Source organism: Rhincodon typus, unplaced genomic scaffold (assembly GCF_021869965.1).
Source record: "Rhincodon typus isolate 14 unplaced genomic scaffold, sRhiTyp1.1 hic_rhity00000919, whole genome shotgun sequence".
Classification (NCBI taxonomy): domain Eukaryota; kingdom Metazoa; phylum Chordata; class Chondrichthyes; order Orectolobiformes; family Rhincodontidae; genus Rhincodon; species Rhincodon typus.
In genome coordinates, this window is record NW_025966557.1 from 13,008 (window position 1) to 32,301 (window position 19,294).

The 19,294-nt window shown below is 44.8% G+C and overlaps 1 long non-coding RNA gene across 1 annotated transcript in view; it reads left to right on the forward strand.

Moving 5' to 3' along the window:
• LOC125481116 overlaps positions 1-17,098 on the forward strand; it is a 29,830-nt gene extending 12,732 nt beyond the window's left edge. Inside the window, exons 2-4 of the long non-coding RNA XR_007261214.1 lie at positions 10,939-11,024; positions 14,983-15,058; positions 17,024-17,098. This is a non-coding gene — a long non-coding RNA (uncharacterized LOC125481116). The remainder of the gene's footprint in view (positions 1-10,938; positions 11,025-14,982; positions 15,059-17,023) is intronic.
• The last annotated feature ends 2,196 nt before the right edge of the window (positions 17,099-19,294 follow it).

Sequence of the window (19,294 nt, forward strand, 5' to 3'; positions counted from 1 at the left end):
GGGGGGTGAGGGAGGAGGTATGGGGGCAGGTGTAGCACTTCCTGCGGTTGCAGGGAAAAGTGCCGGGTGTGGTGGAGCTGGAGGGGAGTGTGGAGCGGACAAGGGAGTCACGGAGAGAGTGGTCCCTCCGGAAAGCAGATAAGGGTGGGGAGGGAAAGATGTCTTTGGTGGTGGGGTTGGATTGCAGATGGCGGAAGTGTCGGAGGATGATGCGTTGGATCCGGAGGTTGGTGGGGTGGTACGTGAGGACGAGGGGGATTCTTTTTTGGTTCTTATTGCGTGGACGGGGTGTGAGGGATGAGTTGCGGGAGATGTGGGAGACACGGTTGAGGGCGTTCTCGACCACCGAGGGGCGGAAGTTACGGTCCTTGAAAAACGAGGACAACTGAGATGTACGGGAGTGGAATGCCTCATCCTGGGAGCGGAGGCGAAGGAATTGGGAATAAGGGATAGCATTTTTGCAGGAAGGTGGGTGGGAGGAGGAGTATTCTCGGTAGCTGTGGGAGTCGGTGGGTTGCTGGTGCCTACCACCCAAAACAGGCTTCCTCCACCCCCCAAATCCCCAGCCGTACCCAGGACCTTCCCCCACAATGCGTCCGCCGCCATTGGCCATGAGGCCACTACCGGAGAACCCACAGATGACGTCACATCCGCCACCGCCGGGTTCCACACTTCCGGGACAGCAAACACCATCGCTGCCGTTGCCACCGACACTGAAGTCGCGACCACCCTCACCGCTCCTGCCGCCGCCTACTCCGCTCCTCCTACCTATGACGCCGCTCCGCCCATCACCGACGCGGATGCAACTCCACCCACCGCCGGCGCAACTCCGCCCACAGCCGACGCAACTCCGCCCACAGCCTCCACAGCCAGCAGCTCCAGAGGAGACAGCAGCACCCAGCCCTGTCGAGTCTTCACCATCCCCCCAGACCTACCCCTTACTGAGGACGAACGGTCAGTCCTCAGTAAAGGGCTCACCTTTGTCCCCCTTCACCCACAGATCAACGAATACCGCTCACGCTTGGACATAGAGCAGTTTTTCCGCCGCCTCTGCCTCCACGCTTACTACTTCAACCGTGAACCTAACCCTCCCTCTACTGACCCCTTCTCCCGCTTCCAACACACCCCCTCCTCCTGGACACCACCCCAAGGCCTCCTACCCTCCCTCGACCTCTTCATCTCCAACTGCCGTCGAGACATCAATCGCCTCAACCTCTCCACCCCTCTCACCCACTCCAACCTCTCCCCCGCAGAACGTGCAGCCCTCCGCTCCCTCCGCTCCAATCCCAACCTCACCATAAAACCTGCGGACAAGGGAGGCGCAGTTGTAGTATGGCGCACTGACCTCTACATCGCCGAGGCCAGACGCCAACTCTCCGACACCACCTCCTACCGCCCCCTTGATCACCCCTGAGCACCAAACCATCATCTCCCAAACCATCCACAACCTCATCACCTCAGGTGACCTCCCACCCACGGCCTCCAACCTCATCGTTCCCCAACCTTGCACTGCCCGCTTCTATCTCCTTCCCAAAATCCACAAACCTGAATACCCTGGTCGACCCATTGTCTCCGCCTGCTCCTGCCCCACCGAACTGATGTCCAACTATCTAGACTCCATCTTCTCCCCCTTGGTCCAGGAACTCCCTACCACCACCCACGCCCTCCACCTCCTCCAGAACTTCCAATTCCCCGGTCCCCAACACCTCATCTTTACCATGGACGTCCAGTCCCTCTGCACCTGCATTCCCCATGCAGATGGCCTTAAGGCCCTCTGCTTCTTCCTGTCCCGCAGGCCCGACCAGTCCCCCTCCACTGACACCCTCATCCGCTGAGCCGAACTCGTCCTCACCCTCAACAACTTCTCTTTCAATTCCTCCCACTTCCTACAGACAAAGGGGGTAGCCATGGGTACCCGCATGGGCCCAAGCTACGCCTGCCTCTTTGTAGGTTACGTGGAACAATCCCTCTTCCGTACCTACACTGGTCCTAAACCCCACCTCTTCCTCCGTTACATTGATGACTGTATCGGCGCCGCCTCGTGCTCCCACGAGGAGCTCGAACAGTTCATACACTTCACTAACACCTTCCACCCCAACCTTAAGTTTACCTGGACTATCTCCAACACCTCTCTCCCCTTCCTGGACCTCTCTGTCTCCATATCGGGCAACCACCTAGAAACCGATATTCACTTCAAGCCCACCGACTCCCACAGCTACCTAGAATACTCCTCCTCCCACCCACCTTCCTGCAAAAATGCTATCCCTTATTCCCAATTCCTTCGCCTCCGCCGCATCTGCTCCCAGGATGAGGCATTCCACTCCCGTACATCTCAGTTGTCCTCGTTTTTCAAGGACCGTAACTTCCCCCCCCTCGGTGGTCGAGAACGCCCTCAACCGTGTCTCCCACATCTCCCGCACCTCATCCCTCACACCCCGTCCACGCAATAAGAACCAAAAAAGAATCCCCCTCGTCCTCACGTACCACCCCACCAACCTCCGGATCCAATGCATCATCCTCCGACGCTTCCGCCATCTGCAATCCGACCCCACCACCAAAGACATCTTTCCCTCCCCACCCTTATCTGCTTTCCGGAGGGACCACTCTCTCCGTGACTCCCTTGTCCGCTCCACACTCCCCTCCAGCTCCACCACACCCGGCACTTTTCCCTGCAACCGCAGGAAGTGCTACACCTGCCCCCATACCTCCTCCCTCACCCCCATCCCAGGCCCCAAGAAGACTTTCCACATCAAGCAAATGTTCACCTGCACATCTGCCAATGTGGTATACTGCATCCGCTGTACCCGTTGTGGCTTCTTCTACATCGGGGAAACCAAGCGGAGGCTCGGGGGCCGCTTTGCAGAACACCTACGCTCGGTTCGCAATAAACAACTGCACCTCCCAGTCGCGAACCATTTCAACTCCCCCTCCCATTCCTCAGACGACATGTCCATCCTGGGCCTCCTGCAGTGCCACAACGATGCCACCCGAAGGTTACAGGAACAGCAACTCATATTCCGCTTGGGAACCCTGCAGCCTAATGTTATCAATGTGGATTTCACAAGTTTCAAAATCTCCCCTCCCCCTACCGCATCCCAAAACCAGTCCAGCTCGTCTCTGCCTCCCTGACCTGTTCTTCCTCCCACCTATCCCCTCCTCCCACCTCAAGGTGCACCTCCATCTCCTACCGACCAACCTCATACCGCCCCCTTGACCTGTCTGTCCTCCCTGGACTGACCTATCCCCTTCCTAACTCCCCACCTACACTGACCTTTACTGGCCCCATCGCCGCCTTTTTGACCTGTTTGTTTCCTCTCCACCTATCCTCTCCTCTATCCATCTTCTATCCGCCTCCCACTCTCTCCCTATTTATTTCAGAACCCTCTTCCCCTCCCCCTTTTCTGATGAAGGGTCTAGGCCCGAAACGTCAGCCTTTCTGCTCCTATGATGCTGCTTGGCCTGCTGTGTTCATCCAGCCCTGCACCTTGTTGTCTCGGATTCTCCAGCATCTGCAGTTCCTACTATCTCTGATTCAACTTTACTTCAAGGGTGTTTACTGTCTGTGCTGGAAGTGGTTGCTGCTGCCAGCAGAGTGTCTAATAATGTGTTCCATCCTAAACATCAACATTCCATTCTTGGTTAGCACAAAATATAAGTGGAAGACTTTCTAAAAATAAAACCGAAAACCCAGATGATTAACCAGGGCAGAAAAACTGAAGTTAAAAAAAGGTTAGTTTCTAGAGGAATAGAATTGCAAATCAGAAACTTAAGCTTGTATGAAACACTTGGACTTTATGCAGTCCTCTTCTCTGTTTTGGAAAACAAAGTAGAATTATAGAATCCCTACTGTGTGGAAGCAGGCCATTTGGCCCATTGAGTCCAGACCAACCCTCTGAACAGCATCCTACCCAGATGCACTCCCCTACCTGATGCCTGTAACCGAGCATTTCGCATGGCTTATCCACCTCGCCTGCACACCCTGGATGCTATATGTGCAATTTAGCATGGCCAATTCACTTAACCTGCACATTTTTGGGCTGTCAGAGGAAACCTACACAGACAAGGGGAGAATTTGTAAACTCCACATAGACAGTCATCTGAGGCTGGAATCGAATGTGGGTCCCTGGTTCTGTGAGGCAGCAGTGTTCACCACTGAGCAACTGTGCCACCCAAACCTATTGGAAACTTTTCCCTTGCTTCTAAAAAGAAAAGCGTCTCCACTTGCATGGGAATTGAGAGCTAGAAGCTGGTAAAGAATTCAAATCACTGATTTATTTCCAATAAGGAAATTGGGTGGAATTTCTTTGTGGAAAATGGGGACTTGTGACAACAGGGTGTAGTTAAAGTGCATAGTATAGATGTGTTTTAAGGCAAAAACTAGATGTTTTTCACATCTAAAGGAATAGAATGATATGCAGATGTAGTAAAGAGAAGGGATGGGAGGAGGCTTGTCTAGACCAATTGGGCTGCAGGTTGTTTGTATTATTAGTCCAGCTGTACTGGGTATTCAGATCTGTCTGATCCATTTGCTGTCAAAATTCCAGAACCACAAAAATTCTTTGCTACAGACTGGTGAAATTGAGGGAATTCCTGACATTGTAAAAGGAGCAGACAAATATGAACTTCACTTGGCAACAGCCAGGGTGACTGTGAGTCTCATATGTTTTGGATTTTGAGACTAGAATGGGAATCCAGAATTCAAAAGGAAAGTCCGAGGGATGTAGAGTCATCTGTAAACTCCCACTTTCTGACTGCTTTTGTAACCTGTTTGACTGACATTAGCTACTTTTCTGCACATCCCACCTTGCATTTCAGGAGCTCCTAAAATCCATTTTGTTTTAATGTTCGTTCAAACAATGTGGGTCTCTCTGGTTAGATCAGCGTTTACCACCCTTGAAGGTGGTGATGAGCTGTCTTCTTCAACCAAAACCATTGCAGTTTATCTTGTATAAGTACGTATGCAGCTCTGGTGGGAAGGGAGTTCCAGGCTTTTGACCCAGTGACATGGCAGTTTAATTCTAAGTTAGCATGGTATGTAACTTGGAGGGGAGCTTGCAGGTGATGGTGTACCCATGCACCTGCTGCCCTGGTCCTCCTAAGTGCTTGATGCAAATTCTTCATTTGTAGGCTACCCCTTCGCTTGCAACCCTTTGGCTAGCTGAGGCTTTTTTGGCAACACCCTTCTTGGAGCCATAAGCTGATGGCTTCAATGGCTTCAGCTTATCCAATTGATCCTCCAGTGCATTGATGTGGCAATGCTGCATTGTTGGAGGTGCTGTTTTTTGGGCGTAACATTAAATCAAGCCAAGTCTGTTCCTTCAAATGGATATAAAAGATCTTTGGTACTGTTTTGAAGAGCTTGTGAGTTACACCTGCTTAGGGTTTAACCCCAATAAACACCACCAATACAGGTTATTTGCTAAATTTTCACTCCCGTGTATTGGAACATGTCTGCATGTTTGCCATGTTTTTCCTACAATCCACCAGCATTGTACATCATCTGCAAAACCATTTTAGCTTTAAGGCATGTTATGTCAGCAAGTTTGTAAAACGTGCCGTAAAAGTGAGTCATTACTTTCATTCCTTCCTGTTTTGGTGTATCTTTAGGTTGCCATGGGAACACATTGAGCTATTGCTCAACTGTGCCTTGATGCCAAGAATTATTTCTTTCAGGAAGTGCCAAGTCACTTCACAACCAGTGGAAGCTTTATTTTTTAAATGCACTGGTTTTATGAAAGGAGGAGAGGACGAGGAGGAATGTTTTTAATCATTTGTGGGATATGTTTAGATCAGCAATTATTACAGAGAGTCAACCATGCTATTGTGGAATCTGGAGTCCACATCTAAGCCAGACCAGTTAAAGACAGCAGACTTCAGGATTTTCTTCCGAAAGGGCTCTGAACCAGACATGTTATAATTTGAACAAAATGTGGTCGTCATTGCACCAGCAATTTTATTAAATTCAGATTCACCATCTGCTATGATGGGATTAAAACCCATGTTCTCAGACCATTAGCTGACGTTTCGGGCCTAGACCCTTCTTTGGAAAATTTAATTTTTCTGGCAAATGACACTGGGAAAATGACACTGACAATGACAAATGACACTAAATTTTCTGAAGAAGGGTCTAGGCCCGAAACGTCAGCCTTCCTGCTCCTCTGATGCTGCTTGGCCTGCTATGTTCATGCAGCTCTACACCTTGTTATCTCAGATTCTCCAGCATCTACAGTTCCTACTATCTCTGGCCAAAGCTTGACTTTCTTTTGGGATTCTTCTGTGGGCTGACCTACAGTCTCTCTGTTCAGGATATGTCCTGAGTTAAGCTGTGCAAATGCCTTCACTGAAGTGGTGTCCCCCAAGCTCAGATGGCCTGGCAAGGGTGTACACTTCCATCGCATACCCTGCAATTCATGCTCTACTTGCGGAATTTTCTAATGACAAAGCCAGTTGTACTGCCTGTTTGATGTCCAGTTGGGCTTCAGCTACTAGGCACTTTTGCATGGATACATCATTAATCCCACATACCAAATGGTGTCTCAGCATCTCCATTAAGGGTTAAACCAAAGTCACATGAGTCTGCCCGACGTCTTCATCTCGTCAAAAATCCTGACACGGATTCCCCTGGTTCTCGACCTGCCAAGTAAAAGTGTCTCAGAATTGGAGAAGGCTCGCGGTTGTAATATTCCTTAACTAAATCTGTCAGCTCTTGAAAGAATTTAGTGTCTGGTGTTCAGGGAAAGTCAGACTTCTAATAGCTGAAAAAGCTGTGAGTCCACAAGCAGTCAGAGTTATTCTTTTTGCTTATCGTCTGCCCCAGTGTCATTTGCCAGAAAAAATAAAGAATTCTTTCCAGATACTGGACCCGGTGTTCGTGATCGAATGAGTCAAACTTCCCAAATAACGGCATGAATCCAGAAATGCTTACCCCAACTCAAATACAACTGTTCTGAGTGAATTCCTTCAGGACCATATTTTTTCCTCTCCTCACCACTGAAATAACTCCATAGAGGCTGGCATCCCCTCACTAAGTCACCCTTTACACATGAGTGATACTGGGCACTGGTCCTGCTTCCTCAAAGCCAGCTGTCAGTGCACAGAATCTCTTACACTCCTGTTTATATCTAAGCCAGGGCTCCCTGATTGGACCAGATTAACAGCCCCAATCGAGGAACTCCTCTTCTAAGGTCCACCAGGCTGACCTTGTTACAATCACTACAGACAACATTTTTACTCCATCTATATAACTAACGCCATTCATAGCCTTAAGTTCTATTAGCTGCCTTTACCTTTTTCTGGAGAAGAGCCTGGTCTAGTCAGCCTTTCCAGTTAAGTTTGTTTTTTAGAAAAAATGCTCAATATTAGTAAAATGAAGTGTTAATTGAGTGGCGATGTAGGTATAGTTTTCACTGAGCATTGTTCCTATTGTTGGGAGTATGCTCAATTGCCATGACCTTGAACAACCAGTTTTGAGTAACAATTTGTGTACTTTAATGATAAGTACTGAAGTCCCTGACAAGAATGTTACGAAACAGAAGCTTGCATTGTGTTGAATAAGATATTGGGTCAGATGACAAAATGCTTGGTCAAAAAGATGGGTTTTGAGGAGGATCTTAAAGGTGGAAGAACTCTTTGGAGAAAAGTAGGGAGGATAAACCAGAGTGTAGAAAGTCTAAGTAAGGTTGCAAAAGGTGAAGTGGTTAAAATTGAGAATGAATTGTGGAGGGTTCTGGGCTTGGAAGAAAAGGCATAGATGGGGTGGAGTGACCATGCAGGGATCTGGTGACGGGTTTCACTTTGCAGTATTCCTTGACTTTGAGCTGTTGTAGGCTGACCAACAGTTAGGTGATAGGAAGTTAAGGCAGGACAGAAAAATTTTAGATACCTTCAAGGATATGGGTGTGGGAGAAATATGGGAATTATGGAAGGTTTGAATCTGGAAATATTAAACAGTGAATGGCCAAGTTTGATGTGAAGGCAGAAATAGAAGTGAGCTTGATTTGTGAGAATGAGGTCAGAAGTTCATCTATGGGTCAAATGTAACGCCCAGTTTACAAAGTGACTGGCTCTGACTATTATTTTGGGTGAAGGATGGAGTCAGTATCCAGGACCTAGAATTTGGAGTGGGATTGGAAACAGCCCCCATATATTGGGAACAGTGGGTTAAATACACAAAGCAATGTTCCCATTTGGCAAGTGCTTGTATCTGGTGTAAAGAGATTGTTTTCTTTGAGCAGAGCCAGGATCTATGGACTTGCAAATGTGAAATATGTCTGCTTGCTTTGAGCTAGTTATAAACAGCTTGAGTGGGCAACCAGTGTCAGATGGAATATATTTTGGGGAAAATTGAGAGAAGGTTGATTCCTAGGCTGAAAGTGTTGAATATGGAATTTACCCTGAATTTAAGCCAAGTGGAGATTTTTTTCTTAAAAGGTATAGCAGCGGAGTTTAGTTCTGTTGTTACATTCTGGAGATAATGCAGAAAATCTTGGACGTACCTGCAAAAGTAAGAGTTTTTGTAGTAGGAAACTCGTTATTCCAGACTATTAAAAACTTCAAGTGAGACAGGGAGGGGTGTAAAAGAGGTGCTGTTGTAATATTGATTTGTCACTTATTGCAATAAGGAAATATGACATCATAGGCTCCTCAATTGAGAACTTAAAAAGGGAATTAGGACATTCAGATTATAGGGAGTGTACATAGAATGTCAAAACAGTCAGGAAGAGAATGACAGATAGGTACAAGGAATCCCCAATTTACAAAACACACAGAGCATGCTCTTTGGTCCATCGTGTCTGTGCCAACCGTGATACCATTCTAAACTAGTTCAATCTTCCTGCACATGGTACATATCCCTCATCCCTTCCTGTTCATGTGCCTGTCTAAAATGTCTCTCAAACAGTGCCATTGTATCTGTTGTATCACCTCCCCCGGCAGTGCTTTTTAGGCATCTACCACCCTATGTTTTTTTAAAAAAAAAACCTTGCCTCTAACATCCCCTTTAAATTTCTCCCTCTTACCTTAAACCTATGGCCCCTAGTATTTGACATTCCCACCTGTGAAAACTACTCCAACTATTCACCCTATCTGTGCCGCTCATAATTTTATATATTTCTATCAGATCCCTCCATAACTTTCGCTGTAGCCAAAACATTCCAAATTTGTCCAATTGCTCCTTGCAACTAATACACTCCAATCTAGGCAACATCCTGGTAAGCTGCTTCTCTAAAGACGGACACACTTTCGGTGTAACCAGGTTACAGACTGTTAAACATCACTGTAACGAATGCCCATCAGTGTTAAAATCAATCTTGACAAACATGAGTTGAGATCAGAATTCCCCTTTGGGCTCTGGTGCGGACACCTAGGTCTAGAAGGATGGCATGGTAACCAGAACTCCACACAATACTCCAAATGTGGCCTAACTAATGTTTTGTGCAACTGCAACATGACATGCCAACTTTTATACTTGATGTCCTGACCGATGAAGGTAAGCTTACCACCTTATCCATTAATGTTTTCACTTTCAGGGAGCTATGAACTATAGTTTCCTGGATTATCCCTTGTTAGCCTTAAGAGAAACATTGGCTGTTCTGCAGTCTTCTGGGACCTCGCCTGTGGTTCAAGATGATCCAAAGATCTCTGTCAAAGCCTCCGCATTCTCCTCCCTTGCTGCCTTCAGTATCCTGGAATAGATTCCATCAGGCCCTGGGGACTTATTTACATCCCCTTCTTAATATCGACATGCCCTAGAATATCTTGCCATCATCCATGTAATTATTTTTGTTGAATACTGATGTGAAGCATTCCTATCATAAATTTCCCCCCTTTTGTCCTTGAGTGGACCTACCCTTTGCCTAGTTACAAAAGGGTTACTTTAAAAAATATAGGAAAACGAAGGCATCATAAACCACTGGCAGGTAAAGGAAAATTTATAGGTATGTTTGAAATCTATTGTGGGCAAGAAAATGTATTGTGGGAAGAGTAGGGCCCATTTGGGACCTAAGTGGCAAATTATGGGTAGAGCTAGAAGACAGGTAAGGTTTTAAATGAATACTTTACATCTCTCTTTATGATAAGTTTTCTCTATGTTGGTATAGAAATCGGGGAGGGTGACTGTGAAATATTTGAACAAGTTAGCATTGAGGAAAAGAAAGCATTGAGGAAAAGAAAGCATTAGCGGTTTTAATGGGCCTAAAGTTAGATAATTCCCTAGGCACAGATGAGATGCCTCCCAGACTAGTGTGAGAGGCAAGAGAGGAGATTACAGGGGCCCTGATATTAATTTTTCAAATCCACTCTGCCTCCAGAAGAGGTGCCAGAGGATTGGAGGAGAGCTAATAAAGTACTATTATTCAAAGGGGTGGTAGGGATAAACCAGGAAACTAAGCAAATGAAATCCAAGGTAGTTTGGCAAATTGGGGCCAAAATTATCTTAGTAACAGGAAGCAGAGCGTGATGATAAAACTGTGACTTTGACTCTAAAAGCAGGAAGGTTAAGCTTCAGTTATAAAGGGCTTTGGTATGACACATTGAAATACTGTGTACAGTATTGGCTTACTAAGGGAAGAATGAAATGTATTGGAAACAGTTTAGGGATAGCTTAGTAGACGTTATCTATGAGGTTAGGCAAGACAGACTTGTATCTGCTGGAGTTTATATAAAAAAAAAAGAAGCTACTTGATTGAAATGTAAGATTGTGAGGGATCTTGACTTTTCTGTAAGCACCTTGTAATTTCCTCCTGTAGGTGAAATGTAGTTAGGATTTCTGGAATGTTCAACTGATGGCATCTGCTACCCTGTGTAGTACCCTCCACGAGTAACCTTTAAATCTGCCAATTGAAATTCAACTTTCACATTAGCTAGTGTTTTTACTTAGAATTTCGGTCAATCGTGATTGTTAACATGTCTTACTTATTTGAAATGTTTTTGGTGTTGCAGGCAGAAGAAGAATTTTTAAAAGCTCAGAAAGTGTTTGAGGAAATTAATGTTGACTTGCAGGAAGAATTGCCATCACTATGGAACAGGTAAGTGGTCAGTTTTTTCCTATGAATGCTTTTCCTGTTTTACTGGGAAATACCACGTGTTGATTTCACTTGTGAATGGCAAAAGCACTGGTATAAAAGTTCCACAGATTTTGTCTTTGCATTAAAAGTACATTTTGACATGATGGGTCTATTATTTTCAAAGCTAAGTGACCGACAGTTCAGGTAACATCTAGCTTGAATGTGTAAGAACAGAATTTTGGAAACTCTTGGTTAGTGTCTATAGTAAGAGAGCAAGTTAGCTTTTCCGGTCAATGACTGGCTTATCTTCAGAAATGAAAATTTGGAACAGTTACAACTATTTCAACGTACAAGTGGGAGTGTTCAAGAAAGAACAAGAGGCCGATGAGTAAGTTTGATGGAGTAGAAGATGGGAGAGATTGAGTTGGTGGCAGAAAGGCAATGTTGAAGTTCAATACCACAGAGCAATTAAAGATATTCAAGGAGGTGTGAATAGCGTTAGAATGAACCTCCGAAAGTAAGAATGATGTGGTAAAGGCCATGCTTTCCTACCTGCTTTCAAGATTCTGAAGGACCCATTCTTTCTGCAATAACTTGGTCAATGCTGCCAAAACCTCAGCACCTTCATCCTTTCCTTTCCCAAGTGTAGGAGCTGCAGCACCGACCTTTCTGCCTTTAACCCTCCTTGACTGACTATGGCTTGCAGCACTCCTTCCAGGTGGCATAGTGATATTCATGGATTCCTTTCAGTTTGTGAAATTGCTGCTTATGACATGGATTGCCTTGCAATAGGCAACAAATGAAAATCACTTTATACAGCACTTTTGGTAGGTTCCCAAATGTGACCCTAAACTTGCTGTTATTTTAATTCTCCCACTTGGTTTCAATCTGACCTTTGTCCTTGATTTGGTTTATTATCGTATGTACCCAAATACAGTGCAAAGCTTTTTGTTTTGCGAGCAGTACAGGTAGGTCATAGCAAACAAGGACATACAGATCATAGGATGCTTAGACAGAGCGAGGCATACTAGGTTATGGCTGCACAGGAGGTGCACAAAAGCAAGGTCAACACTAGGTTTGAAATTAGAGAGGTCCATTCAGCCTGCTAACAGGGTAGAAGCAGTTCTTGAAACTGTTGGCATGTGTGTTCAAGCTTCAATATCTCCTGCCTGGTGAAAGAGAGTTTTACTGGGGTGGGAGGGGTCCTTGATGTTGGCAACCTTTCCGTGACAACAAGAAGTGTAAATGGAGTTCATAGATGGGAGGGTGGTTTCTGTGATGTTCTGGGCATGTGTGCACAACTTTCTGATATAACCAGGTGTAAAGCTGGATGAACACAGTGGGCCGAGGAGCAGGAAAGCTGACGTTTCAGGTCTGGACCCTCCTTCAGAAAGGGGGGGCGTAGGGGGGTAGGGAAAGGGGATTCAGAAATAGAGAGGGGGAGGCAGATGGAAGATGGATAAAGGAGCAGATAGGTGGAGAGGAGACGGACAGGTCAAGGAGGCAAGGATGGAGTCAGAAAAGGTGAGTGTAGGTGGGGAGTTAGGATGGGGGTTGGTCAGTCCAGGGAAGACAGACAGGTCAAGGGGGCGGGATGAGGCTGGTCGGTAGGAGGTGGGGGTTGGGGTGGGGGTTGAGGTGGGAGGAGTGGATAGTTGGGAGAAAAGACGGACAGTCAGGGAGGCGGGGACGAGCTGGGCTGGTTTTGGGATGTGGTCGGGGGCGGGGAGATTTTGAAGCTTATGAAGTCCACATTGATACCATTGGTCTACAGGGTTCCCAAGCGGAATATGAGTTGCTGTTCCTGCACCCTTTGGGTGGCATCGTTGTGACGCTGGAGGAGGCCCAAGATGGACGTGTCGTCCAAGGAATGGGAGTGGGAGGGGGAGTTGAAGTGGTTCGCGACTGGGAGGTGCAGTCATTTGTGGCAAACCGAGCATAGGTGTTCCCAAAGTGGTCTCCAAGCCTCTGCTTAGTTTCCCCTATGTAGAGGAGGCCACATTGGGAACAGCGGATACAGTATACCACATTAGCAGATGTGCAGGTGAACATCTGTTTGATGTGGAAGGTTTCCTTGGGGCCTGGGATGGGGGTGTTGGGGGGGTGGTGGGGGGGCGAGGTGTGGGGGCAGGTGTAGCACTTCCTGTGGTTGCAGGGAAAAGTGCCGGGGTTGGTGGGGAGTGTGGAGCGGACAAGGGAGTCACGGAGAGAGTGGTCCCTCCGGAACGCAGATAAGGGTGGGGAGGGAAAAATGTCCACTTCTGGCAGCTCATTCCAATCTCGCACCACCCTCTGTGTGGAAAAAGTTGCCCCTTGTGTCCCTTTTTAAATCCTTCCATTCTGACCTTAAACCTATGCACTCTAGTTTTGGTCTCCCCCGCCCCGGAGGAAAAAAACCTTGTCTGTTCACTCTATCCATGACCCTCATGACCTTATAAACCTCAACAAGGTCACCCTTCAGCCTCTGCTCCAGGGAAAATAATCCTGACCTATTCAACCTCTCCCTGTAGCTCAAACCCTCCAACCCTGGCAACATCCTTGTAAATCTTTTCTGAACCTTTGCAAGTTTCACAACATCCTACCTATAGCAGGGAGACCAGAATTGAACGCAGTAGTCCAAAAGTGGTCTAACCAATGTCTTGTTCAGCCGCATCATGACCTCCTAATTCCTAAACTCAATGCACTGACCAATAAAGGCAAGCATACCAAATGCCGCCTTCACTATCCTGTCTACCTGTGACTCCACTTTTAAAGAACTATGAACCTGCACTCCAAGGTCTCATTGTTCAGCAACACTCCCCAGGGCCTTACCATTAAGTTCCTTGCCATTAGCAGCCATTCATTCTCCTAGGCTCACTGTTATCCAATTCTTTTTCTGCCCAACTGTTCTCTCTCTTTGGGCTCTGTCTCCAGCTATCTTTTACTCCTTGCCGCCTCCCTGCACCCTATTCTCTGTATAAACAGCCAACCTGTTCGTAGCTACCATCAGTTCCGTATCATCTGCTTACTCGCACCCTTACCATTGGGATTGGAGAAACTGACCAAATGCTTCAGTCTCGTGTTCTATCACTGTTACCACCACCTCTTCCTCCCCTCGCCCCCCCAACAAGCTTCTCTCCTGAAAGACCTGGCACCTCTTAGTATTAGTCCCTAATCCAAGGTTTCCTGATGGGTGGAAATAGAATAGTTGGCTGAAACTTAATTGTTGCCATAATGCTTGTATCGGATCATGCTCGACCATTTGAATTCCAGGAAATGCAAGTTTGTGGGATCACTTCTTCCCTTGTAATTTAACTCTTGGTCAGCTATTTTTTAAATTTACACTGCACTTCCTTGAAGGCTAGTATGTCCATTCTAATGTGTGAAACCAGAACTGCTGACAAGTCCCCAGACGTGGTCCAACCGCAGCTTTGAATAACTAAACCATTAATTCAAACCACAGTATTAACTTCTTTAGATTAAAAAGGCCATAACTCCAATTGCCTTGTTATATTTGTATCTGTTACAATTCTTGACCAGATCTCTCAATCTGTTTACGATCTGTCTAGGGCTAGTGACCTTTTCTTAAAAAAAATAGTAGACAAAAATGAGATCCAGAGATCATCTAACTGAATAAGCCTCAAGATTTTAAACAAACAATGGCTATTACTGTGTAATGTTACAACAGTAATACAGTCTGAGTGAATTTACAACTTGTATTCTAACACCCAGAATTAACTGGTCAGAAATATGATTAAACAATCAAACACCTCACAACAGATGTAATCAAACAGATTTCCCCACACTTTGTGTAACACACTTTAATTTACACGTTTAGACTGTCGCTATATCCAATCCATTTCTATTTTAAGAAGTCCTTGCGTTCAAACACTTGATTTGTTGTAGCAGTCTAACTTTGCAATAATGTGATTTTGATCCTATGCTTAACTGCATATTACCATGCTCTTGTTGAGTCTTTTTTAATTCTGTTTTTTAATAGTCGTGTTGGTTTTTATGTGAACACATTCCAAAGTATAGCTGGTCTGGCAGAAACGTTTCATAAAGAAATGAGCAAGGTATGTGATTATTTGACTTGATGTTTTAATTTCTAATGTTCCAAGAGCATAGGTTCTGTTGATTTGGCGATCTAAAGCTCCGCCTACGTTTTAACGTCCAATAAAGCTTGTTTTCCTATCGCCCTGCATTGCTGATCCAAAAATAATAAAAATAAATAAAATAAAACAATTTTTAAATTCTTGTACTTGCTTTCAAGTTCTTCCATGTCATTCCCCCTTTTATCTCTCTGAACTCCATCAGCCTCATAACACTCAAGTCTTCATTCAGTAATTCTCGCCTCTTGAACATCCCTAATTTTAATTGTTTCACTATTGGCAGCTGTGCCTTCAGTTGCCAAGGCTCTAAGCTATAGAATTCCCTTCCTACTACACCCCTCTGTCAAGATTCTCCTGTTTGATGAAGCTTTTGACCATCTGACTGATATCTCCTTGTGTCTTGATGTTTTATTTAAAATTGTCCCTAGGGTCTTTAAGAGTAGTCATATTAAAGGGGCTATGTTAAGTCTGACAGTTAGTTACGGCTTTTAGAAACCTAAACATGAACAAAATGTGACCAGTACTCACCAAGCTTCTAGCCTGGAGTTATTTTTGTCACCACCTCAAGTATTTTTTTAATATTTTCATTGTTCAATTGAGTCACCATGCGAGTATGATGGACTAGGTGTCGATGAAGTAGTGGCCTGTCGATTTCAAGCTTGGATTTTTAAAATGCTGTCTAATTATTGAAGGGATGAAAGAACTGTTTGAGATTCTTAGAATCAAGTTTAGTTGTGTATTAAAGACTGATCATACAACAAGAATTGAGTAAAAAGCAAAAACATGCAAGGTTAGAGGGAAGGACAGGGGAGTGGGGTGAGTTAGGTTGGACTTTTTAACCGAGGTGTGATGGATAGAATGGACTGCTCCACATGCTATGAGTTCTAATATAGAATGTCCATTCTGTACTCTGAGGGCAGCGTTGAATCAGGCAATGAATGTGCAGTTTAAAAATTGGAGACCAGAATGTGAAATGTGCTTTCAATTGGTCATTGTTCTAAATAGATGTTTAAAAATGTATTTATTGGGTGAAACATTGTTAATGACATTTTAGTGATACAGGATTGGTCTGGTTGTTGGCATGAATAAAATGGTTAAGTAAGAGCAATTGATCCCAATAGTTGGCTTTTTGGTTTTGTTTGATTAATTTTAAATAGTGTTACCATTGCAAAGACTTGACAACCTGTATTCCTGAACATGATTGACAGTTGTCCAGTGAGTTGTCTGGCCTTAGTGTGTGGCATAACTCACTCGATTTTCTTGAACCCAACTTCCTCCACTGATCCTCCAACGTTAAGCTCATTGTAGCCACATCGCTGCAGGAAAGTGGAGAACGCAATGTGGTATTCTGAGATGTTCTGCTTTTGCTCAGATTGTCTGGTTGATGTGCCCTCGTTTCCACTCCAATCCTCCCCGAGAGGGCTGGTTTAAATTTGGTGTTCATTTCTGGTTCAGAGATGGGGCATTCAGCTCCATCACTCTGTGTGAGTAATAGTAAAAGTCAACATAATCCCATAGGGCTGCGGTGTCATTCGAGAGAGTCAACTGGTTTAATACTGAATCATCACACCTTAGACGAGGGAATAAACTGAGAAGGTGGGAATTTCAGTGACCTCAGCCAGTACAGATATTCAGCCATGCTGTTGGCGTCACACCAGCCACCTGATCTAACTGCTATAGTACTTTTCGCTGGACTTCATCTCTTCCCTGTCTAAACCTTTCTCCCTTGTGCTTATCTAGCTTCCCCATTAACTCATCCAAGTTGTTTGTCAACTACTGCAGGTAGTATGGAGTTCCATATTCCAATGACTCTTGTAGCAAAGAAGCATCGCTTGACTTCCATATTAGGCATATCATCAACTATCTCATGTCCTCAATATGATGTTCTCCATCCTGATGACTCATTCCTTTTTCTTTCTTCCTTCATAGCTGAACCAAAATCTTGGCTCCGTGATGAACCAACTGGAGATTCAATACGTGGACAGGTTTGTCTAGTCAAGGGTGCACCAAGAGTTGTTCGTAAAAGAAATTATTTGATTTGAGGATTTCCTTGAAATACTTTTACTTTGAATCTCGTGAAAATATTAATGATATGGTCACTTGCCTCTTTTGCAAAATTTGCCTTTGGATTTGATTCCTGGTCTGTACAGAGGTAGCTGGCCATCTCTGAAGTGCAAGTGTTTTGCATAAGGAATGCTGTTGCCAATCCCACTGACAATGAAAAACAGTAGACTTGTATTTTCATAATATCTTTCAGGGCACTTTACAGTCAGTAAAGTATTCTTGAAATGTAGGAAACATGGCACTCAAATTGTGTATATTAATCTCCCACACAGCAATGTGGTGATGACCAAATGGTCCGTTTTTTTGTGATGTTGGCATGAGGCATAAATTCTGGCTGGGACACCAATGCAAAACTGCCCTGCTCTCTGAAATGATGTAGTGACCACTTTATTTCTACAGGCAGGGCTGCCCTTTCCCATTTTTCACCTGGAAGACTGGCTTTAAACTGTTTTACGAATATCATAGTAATATAGCTCCTACTTACCATTTTGATGTTGCATTGTGGTTTGATGTAGGCCCCTAAAGCTGGTGACCAGATAGGAGTGTCTGCTGCCACTTGGCAATTTTTATTGTCACTTTGAGGGGTATTAGGGGAAAATAAATTCATACCTAGCAGCTGGCGCTCTCCTGCCTGTGACTGCACAGGAAAACCTGACAGCACGGAATCCTAGTCATAAAATATTATTGTCTCTGGCATTACCGGAAACCTCTGCGTAGACTGTTGCTATTTGTTAATTGTAGTTAATTGTGAATAAATGACTTAAAAACTACATCTTACTGAGCTGTAAGGAAGCTTTGCTTCATAGTCATGAGGCACTGAAACAGACTATTTGGTCAGTATCGAGAAAAATTCTATACTCGGGTATCTGTAATCCATACTCCTGTTCCTGATTTTCTTTTAAACTTGAATACCAGAATGTTGTAGGTATTAATTTCAAAACACACTTTCTGTCCTGGCTGATTTGGATGGTTGTAAATGCTTCACGATTTTGTTTGGAAGAGGCTAATTGAAAAAGATCAAACTTTAAATCCAGTTTATAGTACAACTAAACTATTAAGCTCTGCTTACAATGGCATTACAGAATAACCTAAGGAAGTGACAGCTAGATGTTGAAGACAAGTAGAAGATGGTTCCTGACCAAGGATGTAGGGCCAGAGATTGTTTTCAGGAGGCTTATGGAGTTTAACTTCAAATTGCCGAATGAATGTTCACAGGCCTGCTGTAGAGTAAAAGTGGAGAGTGTCAATGATTTTAAAAGAAAGTTGGTTTTATTTGTTCACGATTGTGGGTATTGCTAACTAGGCCAGACTTTATTGTCCATGTCTGATTACCCTTGCGGTTGAAAGCAAGCTACTGCCTTGAATTGTTGCAGTTTTAGGTGCGTATGTGCACACACGTGCTGATGAGGAATGAGTTCTGTGATTCTGACCCATCAACAGTGAAGAAAGCCAGTGCTGTGTTTATAAGATGGTGGTGTGTGGCTTGGAGAGAACTTGAAGGTGGTGGTGCTTCTGTGCGTTTGCTGCCTTTGGTTTTCTGTGCAGTCATGGATTTGGAAGGTGCTGTCTTCAGAACCTTGGTGAATTACTGTAATGCATAAGTAGATGTACTGCTGGTGCAGTGGTTGAGAAGGCTAGCATTGAAAGTGATGAATGAGGATGGCAAGCTATTAGATTGTTTTGCACAGGATGGCGCTGAGCATAGAGTGCCATACGCCGCACTTTGTGCTTTGTAGGTGATGGGCATTAGTGGGAGTACAGCAGGTGAGATTGGCTGGGCACTTGAGGGAAGTAAATCAGGAACAAAAACGGAAGTTGCTGGAAAGGCTCAGCAGGGCTGGCAGCATCTGTGAAGAAAAAAAATCAAAGTTAATGCTTCGGGTCTGGTGAGCCTTCCTCAGAACTGAGCTTTTCCAGCAATTTCTGTTTTTGTTCCTGATTTACAGCATCTGCTGTTCTTTCAGTTTTTACTTGACGAAAGTAGACTTGCTGAGCTCTCGAGTTTGAGCAGTTAATTGAATTGCTGTACAAAAAGTTGGTATAGACTTGATCGGCCAAATAGTCCACTACTGTGCTGTCATGAGAAATGTCTGTTGAACCCTTTCTCCATTTGAATGCTTTAGAACTATTGTGCCA